A 14688-nucleotide genomic window follows, 5' to 3' on the forward strand; every position below is an offset into this window, starting at 1 on the left:
TCTAATTAATCGAGAAGGAGAAAAGATCATGCTCACATGCAGACTCGACTTTGATTGCACAAACAATACAGCAGAATACGAGGCTTTGATTCAAGGCCTGTACAAGGCAATCGAGTTAGATGTCAAGTATCTTCAAGTCTTTGGAGACTCTAAGATTGTGGTTAAGCAGGTACGTAACACTATACATTGCTTATCAGGTCACTTAAAACACTATCAATCTTTAGTACAAGATCTGACTGAGCATTTCATAGCGTTTAATATTTCTTCAATCCCCATACTCCAAAATGCAAGTGCAGACCTTTTGGCTAACGTAGCTTCTAAACTTATTCCCTCCGAAGATTTTAATCTAGATAGATTCTCAATAGATTAATCTTTAGACCATCCATTCCTGACAACATCACAAATTGGAGAGTATTCAATGATGATCCAGATATCGTAAATTTCCTCACATCTGAAGGATCCTACTCCAATCAAATAATCGACGAAGACCAGCACGATCAACAATTGCAACAAAATAGCGCTAATAATGCTATACCAAAGTCGGTGGTTAAGTTAGAATACTTATACGATTTGAAAGATCGGTTTAAGAGGTCTACCAATTCAAAACTCTACAGTTCAACTTTGAACTACGAATTAGTAAACCTAGGGACCGACGCTAAACCACAAAACATTAATCTAGGCCTCGGCCTAGGCCCTGAAGAGAAACTAGCGTATATTCATCTTTTGAGACAATACAAAAATGTTTTTGCCTGGAATTATGATGAGCTGAAAACATATGACAATTCTATCATCCAGCATACTATTCCTATGATTGATAATGAAAAATCTATCCAAAAAAAACTGAGAAAAATCCACCCCAATTTAGAAAATCGGATAAAAACCGAGCTCAACAAGTTACTGAAAGCCAGGATAATCTTCCCCGTCAGACATTCCAAACGGGTCTCCAATATGGTACCCGTTAGAAAGAAAAACGAAGACATTAGGATTTGCATTGACTTTCGGAATCTTAACAAAGCCTGTCAAAAAGACAATTTTCCTCTTCCACCTATGGAGCAAATACTGCAGGGGGTGGCAGGTTCAGAACTAATGTCTTTCTTGGATGGATTTTCGGGGTACAATCAAGTGTTGGTACATCCTGATGATCAATTGAAAACCACATTCAGAACTAAATGGGGAACATATGCATATCGGAAGATGCCATTTGGTTTGATTAATGTTGGTGCTACATTTCAGAGAGCCATGGACATCACATTCAAAGGTTTAGTCAATAAATCTGTAGTAATTTATTTGGATGATATAACAGTGTACTCCAAGAAGCGAAGCGACCATCTCAAGACTTGAAACAAATCTTTCAACAGTGTTTAAGGTATGGAATTTCACTTAACCCAAAGAAATCTTTTTTCGCATTAAGTGAAGGGAAACTTCTAGGATTCATAGTGTCAAAGTCCGGTATTCACATTGATCCTGACAGAATCAAAGAAATTTCTGAAATATCCCTACCCCATAACAAATAAGCCATGCAATATTTCCTTGGTCAAATCAATTTTGTAAAGAGATTCGTTCCAGATTTTTCACGAATCGTGTCTCCTTTGCAGACCATGATTAGAAAGAATTCAAATTTTAAATGGGGTCAAGATGAATATGAAGCATTCAACCTGATTAAGTAAGATATTATTAATGCTCCATCTTTAGCAACCCCAAATTTTTCAGAATCTTTTATTTTATAGACATTTGCCTCAGATAAGTCATATGCCACGATACTAACTCAAGCGAATCAAGAAAAAGCGGAAGCTCCAATTGCGTCTTTTAGCTCAAATTTACAAGGTGCTGAACTCAATTATTCTGACGTGGAGAAACAGGCTTATGCTGTTTTCAAAACAGTCAAATACTTCAGACCTTTCTTACTTAAAACCCATACTAAGATCATAGTACCGTTTCTAGCGGTAAGGAATATTCTAGTACAGAAGGATGTGGGTGAGAAAAGGGCCAATTGAGTTACTGCCTTACAGGAATATGACCTTGAGATAAAACCAGCAAACATTGTAAGAGGTCAAAGCTTCTGCAAAATGCTGGCGGGAGCATCGCAAATTTCTGAAACACCATCTGAAGAGGTACAAATTGGTGAGGTAAGCCTAAACGAAGCAGAATCATTATATGCTGATATCATTTATTACCTTAAGAACGGGTATGCTCCTTCACACCTTGATCATATTAAGAAAAGAGCTCTAAGATTGAAAGCTAAAGAATATCAGCTCATAAATGATATTCTTTTCAAGAAAAATTATGATTCTGTTCTTCTTAGGTGTCTTGAAAAAACTGAAGCTGAAAAAGTTTTGCAGGAACTCCATGATGGGCCAGCAGGCGGACACTATACTGGAGAGGCTACTGCAAATAAAATCTTACGCGCGGGATATTACTAGCCCAGGATGTTCAAAGACTTACACAATTACGTGAGAAGATGTCAAGTCTGCCAAACTATTGTTGGGAGACAAAAGAAGTCGTCCCTGCCACTACAGCCGGTTAACATCGAGCAACCTTTCAGTCAGTGGGGCTTGGACATAATAGGTGAGATCGTTCCTCACTCTTCTAAGCAGCATAGATACATCCTCACGGCAATAGATTATTTCACAAAATGGGTAGAAGCAGTTCCGCTCAAGACAGCTAATTCTAAAAATATTATTGAATTCATAGATCAATTTATAATCACTAGGTTTGGATTGCCATCTGCTTTAATGTTTGACAATGCATCATACTTTTCTGGAAATGCAATGACTGATTTTGCACTTAAAAGAGGATTCAAACTTAAATATTCAGCCAATTACTATCTGCAAGGTAATGGGTTAGCTGAGTCAACAAATAAAAACCTAATTAGGATTATTAAAAGAACAGTTGACCAGAATCAAAAGAATTGGCACAAAGCTTTGGTATATGCTTTATGGGCAGATAGGATAACAAAAAAAGCTTCAATCGACACTTCTCCCTTTAATTTAGTTTATGGGAAAGAAGTGGTTCTTCCAACTCACTTAGCCATTCCCTATTTGCCTTTAGTACAATACATTGATGAAGTACCAACTTCCTCCTTACAGCTGAGATAAATGGAAATAATTAAATTAGAAGAATAGCGAGAACAAGCTAAGAAAACGCATGCTCATCATCAAGTGCTTATAAAATCCTCTTTTAATTCAAACATAGTGACCAGAAAAGATTTTCAGATGGGAGATTTAATTTTAAAGTGGGATAAGGCTCATGAAGAAAAGGGCAAACACACAAAATTCCAAAGGATGTGGCTTGGTCCTTTTCAGATTGTTGAAGTCATAGGTCCATCAACATTTGTGTTACATGATTTAGCAGGTAGAAGGGATCCTTTGCCTGTTAATGGACAAATTCTCAAGAAATATTTTCCATAGAAGATTATTCTTCTATTTTTTGTAGAATAGTTTTTATTTTCATAATAAAACCAGTTGTGAATGGTTACATTAGGTATTTATGAAAAATACACCAATTCTCTTTCAGATTTTGAGCTTTTCACTTGTATATGTTGGCATTTTGGCACCGGTGTGGCGCTATGGTACAGGGGTTGTCCTCGATGGCAACTCACTTTGGCGACAGATCTTAGTTCAGGCGCTCGGAATGAAGGAAATCTTGTATACGCAGGTTCACCTTGCCGAAGATGCGTATACACGTGGGTTATACGTTCAAAAGTCGCGTATGCGTATACACACACTTTTATGCACAAAAAATCGTATACATGGTGGGAAACTTATTTTTGGTCCGTGGTTGTTAGCCCTTGGAATTTAAACCTATGGTTTTGGACCATGATATCTCGTCAGATGTGTTGACCCCAGGTTTTGGGCCCTTGGTATTGGTTTATTATGGTTTTGGATCATGGTATTGTGGAAGGACTAAAACTATAAAAGAGGAAGGAGATCATGTGGTAAGGTATGATTTGAGTTATTGAATATCTGATATCGTGCTAGATCTGGAATACTGGTGATTGGGTTAGGGTACAGATCTAGATCTGAATGAAGGAGGAACCTGAGCGCGAGAAGGATAAGGACTATTGATGGATCAAAATCTCAAGGCTTGAACATTGGTATCACTCTATAATTTTGATCTGTTATATATCGCATACTCTTGATCTATAAATATGGGTTAAATAATGTCTAAATGTTTAAAAGAATAAATTATCCTTTATAGATCTGTACGCAGGTTCAGTGAAGTGCAGGTGCATATACACGCGTTTTCTGTGAATGAAAGAATCGTATACGCAGGTTGGTTGTGGTACATAAGCGTATACATGAAGATTAATGAATAGTGAAGTAGCGTACATATCTTGATTTATGTTCTAGCTACTTCTGTTTTATTGCTGCAGTATTCTGGGTTCAGAATTGGTGTTTGATTACAGTTACTGTGTTCTGGGTATAGCTGACAGAGAAGTGTTTATCTGATTCAGTTTTGATTGGTGAAAGAGGTTTGGTTGATGCAGAAATACTTGATGTTTGATTGATATTACTTGTGGATCCAGTCTGAAAATTAATGAAACGAGGTCCCTGAAAGCAGAGAGAAGGTTGCAGCCTTTTGCAGGTAGGACTACAGGGAGCAGAAGAAGGTGCCAAGGGGACCTTGACATTCATACCAGCATCCATCTCATCTTCTCCAGACCTTCCGCCATCATTTTTGGCATCTCTTTCACCCCACTGTACCTTTTTCTTCCAAAACTCCGTTTTCTATAGGAGGCTCTATGTTTTCTACAGGAGGCTCCTGTAGGAATTACAGGGAGCCAAAAGTGTTTATAGAAAGTAGTTTAAGGCACAAGACAAGCTGCATGAGGAACCTATAGTCCCTCTTACCATCTTGAAATATCCTTTCAATCATTTCTAAGCCTACATCACACTCCAAGCATCATTATTATTTTCTTCCCTGTCCAAGAAAAGACACAGAAAAACAGTTTTTCAGTTTTGAAAAAAAAAACATAAATAAAAGGAGGAAGAGGCACCACTAACCTTACCTGAAGCCTACAGACTATCCTTCCATCATTAATCTCCACCTCTCGCATCATTCTTGAGCTCCAAGCACAGGGAAAAAGCTTAAGTTTCAAGGGGAGAAGCAGCTACAGGATCTCTTGTAAGAATTCTTGTAGCAACTGATCCCATAGAAGTCTAGCACCAACAACAAGAGAGTGCACATCTGTAGGTTGAAAAGGCACATGCAGCTTAGCTCTAGCAAAAGAAGAACCTGCAAAAGCACACAACAACACATCAGCAAGCAGAAACAACATGCAAGAAGGGAAATGAAGGCATGCAGTAGAGAAAGCCACAGCACCTCACAGTGAATGGCAGCAAATACACTCGGATCACAGGCAAATAGCTAAGTCACTCCTCTATCTACATTTGTGTAATTAGGAATCATACGAAGGCAACAAGATGGTTGAAATTAAAAGAGGGAAAGGTGGCCAGTTAACTTGGGCACCTTCATTTAGTTGACTCCAAAAACCGTGATATCACCCACACGTGCACACAGTCAACTCAAGCAAAAGATGCGAAGGACAGGTAGTGGGAGGAAGAGTTAACTCTGATGTTGTAATGAGGGGATGATTACGATGGGAGGTCAAGATTACCAAGCAGGTGGCGACCAACAGTCCTAATCTGGGACACATACACCTTGCCATCTCAGCACTCATCACCCAAAACAACTGTAAAAAGTAATGAGCACTCTTCCCCGTGCATTCTCACCACCTTTTCTTCAATTTATCCTTGTAGCTCTGCCACACAATAGTGTTCTTATGCCCCCACAACCTTGTATCCACCATCCTCCATATTTTTTCTCTCGGCATTTTCTACATGAGCACCTACAGGAAATCTACAAGAGCACCTATAGGAAATTTACAAGATGGACAACGGGCTTCTACGGGAGGGGCAGTGAGTCATTTTGAAGGGAGGAAACATGATTTTTGGCATGAATTTTAGTTTGAAGAGGTAGGTTTCATGAATGCCCTCTGCTAAATATCAAAATATGAAAGAATTGGTCTCAAATTGAAGATGAAATGAATCTTTAAGAGGGTAGAAATACATAAAAAAAATTATGTTTAAAAAAAAAACACAGTCCCCTCTATTTTTCTATTTCAATCAAAATTCTTTGTCTCCACCTCCACATTTGTTTTTTCAAAGAAGTACATGCAGTATGACAGGGGGGTTTATGAGAAAAGAGCCCATTAACTCCACCAGACTCCATGCACATCCTCAAGTGGTGGAAATATTTACAAGGGAAAACTGGATGAATTTCTTTGAGAAGTTTAGAGGGTTTGATGATGAAATTTCCCATGAATTTGATCTCTCTATGGTCCCTCACACAAGAACTCATGCTACTGTAACCATTAGAGGAATATCCATTGAAATAACCCTTGAATTCATCAGTAGGGTCACTAGCCTTCCTCTTTGGCTGCCTTGTAGTAAAAATGAGAAACCAATTGGCCAGGCTACCAAGAGGAAATTTTTCCATGATAATGAAACCCCTGTTGAAGACAAAAATGGAATTAGGAGGGTTAGTATACCATATCCTTGGGATGAGGTTAGCTACCAAGTGATCAAATACATTTATTGTGAGGGGAGACACGGCATCGTTTATGAATATCATTTCAGAATCTTCCAAGATTTGAGATATCACATGAATACCGCAACACATCAGAAGCTTAGTATCCCTTATTTTCTCTTTCGATCCCTCATTGACTCTAGAACAGAGGTACAGGAAGGAAATTCACAGTAGCTAGCTCACCATGGCCTAATCAAGATCCTAGTAGAAGAAGCCCTCCATATCCTTACAATCCTTATAGCATGGGAAGTTTTCAGAAATATGACAGCTGAGGATGACATCAAGGCATTAACCTATGATGTCAGTCATATAGTCAGTGAGGAGGGAGAACAACAAGGAGAAGAATATGAAGCCAATGGTGGCATAACAAATAAAGAGAGGGAGGAGGAAAGAAAAGAAAGAGAGGAGGAGAGAGTTGAAGGGAAGGAGTAGGAGGAGGAAAAAGACACAGAAGAAGGAGAGAAGGAGGCAGAGAGCGTAGAGAAAAGAGATGAGTCCCCTAAAACTTGGGAAATCGAAGAAACAACTGCCCTCAATGCCCTCAGCACACCAGTTAATCAGAAAAAAAAAAGAGGAAATGAAAAACCTCCCTGTATTTCAGGGCAAGGGAGAGTACCAGAATAAAAACAGGCAAACTTCAGCCCTCGTCAAAAACTCCCATTACCATTGAAGATTCACCATCTTCCAAGGTGAAAGAATCTCCTTCCAAGACACCCATAACCTATGAAAGGGGGACTCTAAGATCTTCTACATGGAAGGGAAAGATAATTCTACAGGACCCCAATCCAGACCTACTGAAGGCTAAAACAATCCTACAGGAGACACTGTGTAAACTACAAGAGACACAAAAACTTGAGGAAAAGATAGGAGGACATCCAGAGGTGAAAGAGGAAGTACAAGAGCTACAAGAACCTAACACCCAGCCTAGCCTTGACTCCTATTATAGACTACTTGAGGGAGGCAAGACAATCCCACAGAAATTTTCAATTCTATTGTTTTTTGAATTAGAAAAAGAGAGAGTGAGAACGTATAGGTGGATGCAGATAGCCAAGCCCAAAGGAGTTGAGGATATTGGCCACATGAAAAACAAACTCAGGATAATGGGCAGGGAATTGAGTGCTCTTAGAAATAGAGAAGCCATTACAAGAAGCCACCTTGAGAATGAAAATGACTTACTAAGGAGGCAGTTGCACGAGAAAGAGACTCATTTGGCATACATGGCTAGCGTATCCAAGGAAGCATTACAATTCAGAACACCAACTGAATCTTATGGTCTTGTTGTGGCCACCAACAACCCCCCTCCTTATTTAGTATTAGCAATAACACTAGATAAGTGGGGACCCTTAGTAAAAAAAATTCAATTTTTTTTTTAATTAAAACTCATGTATTATACTCAAGAAAATATCGCATTGCGAGAAGAAGATAGGACATTTCGTTGTGAGTAGAATGATAAACTACGAGAATGTGACGCGAAATTCATCGCATCGCATGCATTAAGAAACACTCATAAATGAAAACTTTAAGAAATTGTCGATGACCGATATGCGACATCGCATATCGCAACATCGCAAAAACAACACATAAATATTTAACGAATTATAACAATCTGCGATCTTGCGATAATGCAATCGGCGATCTTGCGAACGCACGAAACAACAATCTGCTATAATGCGATAAACGTGATCGGCTAACCCTGCGATAACACATATTGATAAAATGCGATAACGCGATGATGCGATGATGCGATGTGAATTGCAGATATCGTCCATCGTAGATTTTCCCCGGCTCAACATTCAAGAAAAATCGAATACGCGCGTTAATGAAAATTAATGAATGTACGCCAAGTGTTAATGAAAGACAGTTTTGTGTTTTTCGAAGAGTTAGTTCACGTCAGGTGGCATGTTTTTGTACATCCATAGAGCTCAGAGCTCTCTTGTCAATTTTTAGTATCATTACGCTCTCCTTATGTGTGAACTGCACGAAGGAAAAACAGAAGCAATATGAAGCAATGTGCAGGGAGCGATTAAGGAAAAAGGTAAAGCTCCGATGCTCGGAAGCAGAGAAGAAATGCCCTCATGAACGGATACCAGATGCAACAGAGCCGCAAATTTCAGAGCACTACTGAGCTATTCATTTACAGATCTATCAGTTAGAGCCATGGTTCAGTGAATGGTTGAACAATGCTGATATCAACATGCGATTTAACTCTCAAGGGTAGAAGTTCACAAAAGCAGTATGTTTGCAAATTTTTTAAAGCTTATACCCGATAAAGGAAATGCGCTAAAGGTGAAAAACGCACCAGAAAGGCCCGGATCAAAGAACGGAGGCAGTTTTTGATGCGCGATTAGCGCCTAGCGCTAATCGCACATCGCTGGGAAAATTGTTCAAAAAGAAAATTCCTTAACTGCTTAGTCACTCGTAAGCCAGGAAAAGTAAGCAATCAAAGGTACAGGCAATTTGAGAGTTAACCAAGTGGAATTTGGGTTATTACTGAGCGTACACAGTAAATCCACATAGCCAGAAATAATTCTAAAAGCATATCTGCTATTTTGCTGGAAACAATGGTGCCAGCACTTGCCATTTCTGTTTGTTGAGCTCAACCAAAAGCGGAAGACAGTCAGCCAACTCTACCCAAGCAAATATTGAATGCTCGCAACATTAAGGAGCAAATACAGAAATACTTAGATATTAGATTTAATTTTTAGAAATATTTTTTCTTAGAAAAAGGGTGGTCATTTAAACCGTATCCTAAATATGTGTAATTAAGTTATTTAGTTAGTAGTATTTAAACCCTTCTCATGCATTTAGAGAAGGGCCATAAATTTACCAAAAACTTGTCCTCAGAACATGCACTTTTGCACCCTCCGAGGAGGTTTTGGTGAATGAATGGATCAAGATTTGTTGATGTTTGCATTTGATATCTGCTACTGATGTTGCACTTCTGCACTCTTAGTAGATGTTAGAGCAAGGAGAAATAAATCATTATTACTTGAAGCTTATGAGTAGGACCAGTCATAAATGCTACTTTGATCTCTTGACCATTTCTGCTTATATGTTAAAGTGATATACAGTTTTTAGTTGTTTATATGTTATTGCATGAATGCTTGAGTTACCATTTGGCACTTTTGTACGGTGGTAGCTATTTATTTATGTTTAATGTATGAATAGCTTATTATGCGATATGTTGTTCATAACTGTTTTGCCTAACTTTTTATGCGAAATAGTTAGTCTTAATTGATTTCCTTTCTTATAATTACTGAATGATCTTTATTACCAGTTGTTATATGAAATCTGTTTAGATCACATAATAGAACAATTACATCTCGGGTTAGCATAGATTAGATGTGCTGTTTTTTATTAGATTACCATAGCATAGAATTAGATTAAAGTTTGAATTAGAATAAATTAAATAGTTATTGTTAGATCAGCAACATCCAATTCTACACACACACACCCATAGATTGGGAAACTTGTCCCATTATCCCCAGTTGGACCCTCTATACCAAACGGATAAGGAGCTGCCAAGCAAGGTCCGGACCAGGCGGGTATCCCTATTGTTGTTGACCCGATTTTCGGGGCTTCAACATATTTGGCGCTAGAAGGAGGGCCTGAACTATGAATGGCAAGTAAATCCAAATCTGAATAACATTCTGAAAGTAAATCGCCCTTATCATCTCCCCCGACTTCCCCATTACATTTAAATCCAGAGTCAGAAGTTGCTCGAGTATCAACCGCTCCTACACACCCTGATATTTCAGACCAATCTACCACTGAACCTCCTGACGTCGAATCCCTGATTCACAAAATTCAGCGATTTTCCATCTCCCCTCAGAGGTCTGATAAATCTCAAGGTAGCTTCACTTCACAGTACAACCTTGCTCATCCCCTGACCATGTTAAAGAGTGAAAAGTTTGGCATTCAGCCAACCGAATTACCTCTTCCCACCAGGAAAAGAGCAAGGAAATCACCACAAGAGTCTGATAGTGAGACTCTTTCGTCTGCATCATCAATCTCAAATACTTCACCGCGAAGTCAACCATCCACACCTCCACTCTAGATCATCATTCATCCGTCCACTAGAACTCCCACAACCCCTCTTCAATCATCTATGATCATAGTATCCTCATCCTCCCAGCCACATGCATCATCTTCTGCACTTTCCTCTATTAGCAATTCAATGATGGCCCAGTCTCCATGGAACAATCCTGGGGTAGTCTTAATGCCTGCACCCTTGAGTCAAATACCGGCCCATCCTGAGAAATGGTTACCCAAATTCAATCCTGAGGGAGGTATGCTAGCAAAAGAACACATAAATAACTTCATGCTTTCCATTAATCTCAATGGGGTTACTAATGAAGATGTTGTTGTTCGGCTTTTTCCCTATACACTGCAAGGGACAGTCGGGTCATGGTACCTTTCATTACCCTCTGGATCAATTACAAATTGGGATATCTTCCAGGATCAATTCCTAACCAAGTTTGGTGATGACAGATGAACGAAAACGTTAATCAATGACCTATCCAATCTTAAAGTCGAAGCTAGAGAGGCTATTAAGGATTTCAATTTACGGTTCAACAAAATTTTCAAAAAAAATCCTACTGCTTCTCAGCCTAGCGAAGAAGTGTGATGCGAATGGTATATTACTGCTCTGCCATCAAAAATAGCCATCTTTGTGGACAGGGCACATAAAACAACCTTAGCTAAAAACATGAAAGAGGCGATAACAATAGAAAAACGAATAATAGCCCTGGAAAAGAGATCTGCAATAGAGGAACTTAAGTCCAAAAGAGTCACCTTCAAGGAAGACTCCAAGAAGAAACAGAAAAAAGATCCTTTTGATTTAGAAGGATTGTAGAATGTTCAAAAGACCATGTCCAATGAGATGGTCGACATAAAAAAATAAGTAGCGGAAACTTCTTCGAAAAAGCCCTACAGAGCTTTTAAAAGAGGTCCTTCAATGGATGCAAAGCCACCCAATGCCATTTCAAATGCTGAATCCGAGGAAGAGGAAGAGGAAATTGCCACTGAAGGGCAGACAGATGACGAAGAAGTTGTGGAATTACAAGGAATGTGGGACTTCATCCTCCCACAAGAGGAAGATCAAGAAGTATTTCCAGTTAGCACACGAAGTAAAAATCAGCTTCATCCTCCCCAAACTACCCCTAAGCAAAAGAGCGCAAGCTCTGCAACAAAAGATAAAGTCGCAACAAAGAAAACGACATCCAAAGCGACTCAAACTAGCTTAGTCCAAGCAGATGAAACGACTCCACCAAAAACACTGATCGTCTCGGATGAAATGGAGTACAATATTATTGATGACATGAAAAAGAGTAGGGCTAATATCACCCTTTACGAACTGAGCAAATTGAAACATCAACATAAGATAATGATGAAAGAATTACATGCCGTGCCAGTTGCACCTTTGCATGCCCCTGTACTTTCTCAAGCTTCCCACAACATGGGAAGACCTCCAACGAACGCGATCAGTAAGATTGATACAAATGAAATCGCCTTGATTGGAGGAAGATCAAGATCTCACACTCCCCCATTTCTCCTTACTTATGAAATCTTTAATAAAAATGTGCACAATTGTTTAGTAGATTCCAGTGCTTCATCGAATATTTTATCCAAATCTATATGTGCCAAAATAAATGTTCAACCACAGAAATTCGCAGTGCGCATAGCTCAGCTCGATTGATCTCAAGTCGAAGTGATCGGCGAACTAAATCAAGTAACCATAAGATTGTCATCCAACGCGAAGGTATGTCAGGTTATTGACATTCTAATTGCTGACATCCCAGAATTCTATGGCTTAATCCTTAGCAGGGATTGGTCAGAGAAACTCCATGGATACTTCGCAACTGATTGGTCGCACATGTGGCTACCCTACAATGGTAAACCGAATCAAATAAAAGTTGAACGAGAACTACACCAGAAGTACATAGTAAAGGAGTTAGAGGGAGAAAATGAACCGGTAGCGTATAATAGCAGTATCATTGGCAATTACTCGGTAGATTCCTTCCTCAACAAATTCAATGCTCATGCGTCACCTTATTTAGAAAATTCTGTTTTGTCTCAGGTTGAGAATTTTTCTCGAACTGATAGTTCGAAATGTATTAATTTTTTAGATCAACCTGTAGATACATCTTTGTTTTGGAAATTATTTTTTGATGGCTCTAGATCTAACGAAGGAGCAGGAGCATGATGCGTTCTAATTAGTCGAGAAGGAGAAAAGATCATGCTCACATGCAGACTCGACTTTGATTGCACAAACAATACAGCAGAATACGAGGCTTTGATTCAAGGCCTGTACAAGGCAATCGAGTTAGATGTCAAGTATCTTCAAGTCTTTGGAGACTCTAAGATTGTGGTTAAGCAGGTACGTAACACTATACATTGCTTATCAGGTCACTTAAAACACTATCAATCTTTAGTACAAGATCTGACTGAGCATTTCATAGCGTTTAATATTTCTTCAATCCCCATACTCCAAAATGCAAGTGTAGACCTTTTGGCTAACGTAGCTTCTAAACTTATTCCCTCCGAAGATTTTAATCTAGATAGATTCTCAATAGATTAATCTTTAGACCATCCATTCCTGACAACATCACAAATTGGAGAGTATTCAATGATGATCCAGATATCATAAATTTCCTCACATCTGTAGGATCCTACTCCAATCAAATAATCGACGAAGACCAGCACGATCAACAATTGCAACAAAATAGCGCTAATAATGCTATACCAAAGTCGGTGGTTAAGTTAGAATACTTATACGATTTGAAAGATCGGTTTAAGAGGTCTACCAATTCAAAACTCTACAGTTCAACTTTGAACTACGAATTAGTAAACCTAGGGACCGACGCTAAACCACAAAACATTAATCTAGGCCTCGGCCTAGGCCCTGAAGAGAAACTAGCGTATATTCATCTTTTGAGACAATACAAAAATGTTTTTGCCTGGAATTATGATGAGCTGAAAACATATGACAATTCTATCATCCAGCATACTATTCCTATGATTGATAATGAAAAATCTATCCAAAAAAAACTGAGAAAAATCCACCCCAATTTAGAAAATCGGATAAAAACCGAGCTCAACAAGTTACTGAAAGCCAGGATAATCTTCCCCGTCAGACATTCCAAATGGGTCTCCAATATGGTACCCGTTAGAAAGAAAAACGAAGACATTAGGATTTGCATTGACTTTCGGAATCTTAACAAAGCCTGTCAAAAAGACAATTTTCCTCTTCCACCTATGGAGCAAATACTGCAGGCGGTGGCAGGTTCAGAACTAATGTCTTTCTTGGATGGATTTTCGGGGTACAATCAAGTGTTGGTACATCCTGATGATCAATTGAAAACCACATTCAGAACTAAATGGGGAACATATGCATATCGGAAGATGCCATTTGGTTTGATTAATGTTGGTGCTACATTTCAGAGAGCCATGGACATCACATTCAAAGGTTTAGTCAATAAATCTGTAGTAATTTATTTGGATGATATAACAGTGTACTCCAAGAAGCGAAGCGACCATCTCAAGACTTGAAACAAATCTTTCAACAGTGTTTAAGGTATGGAATTTCACTTAACCCAAAGAAATCTTTTTTCGCATTAAGTGAAGGGAAACTTCTAGGATTCATAGTGTCAAAGTCCGGTATTCACATTGATCCTGACAGAATCAAAGAAATTTCTGAAATATCCCTACCCCATAACAAATAAGCCATGAAATATTTCCTTGGTCAAATCAATTTTGTAAAGAGATTCGTTCCAGATTTTTCACGAATCGTGTCTCCTTTGCAGACCATGATTAGAAAGAATTCAAATTTTAAATGGGGTCAAGATGAATATGAAGCATTCAACCTGATTAAGCAAGCTATTATTAATGCTCCATCTTTAGCAACCCCAAATTTTTCAGAATCTTTTATTTTATAGACATTTGCCTCAGATAAGTCATATGCCATGATACTAACTCAAGCGAATCAAGAAAAAGCGGAAGCTCCAATTGCGTCTTTTAGCTCAAATTTACAAGGTGCTGAACTCAATTATTCTGACGTGGAGAAACAGGCTTATGCTGTTTTCAAAACAGTCAAATACT

Source organism: Pinus tabuliformis, chromosome 8, assembly GCF_031772625.1.
Source record: "Pinus tabuliformis cultivar Carrire ecotype Pingquan chromosome 8, CPIR1, whole genome shotgun sequence".
Classification (NCBI taxonomy): domain Eukaryota; kingdom Viridiplantae; phylum Streptophyta; class Pinopsida; order Pinales; family Pinaceae; genus Pinus; species Pinus tabuliformis.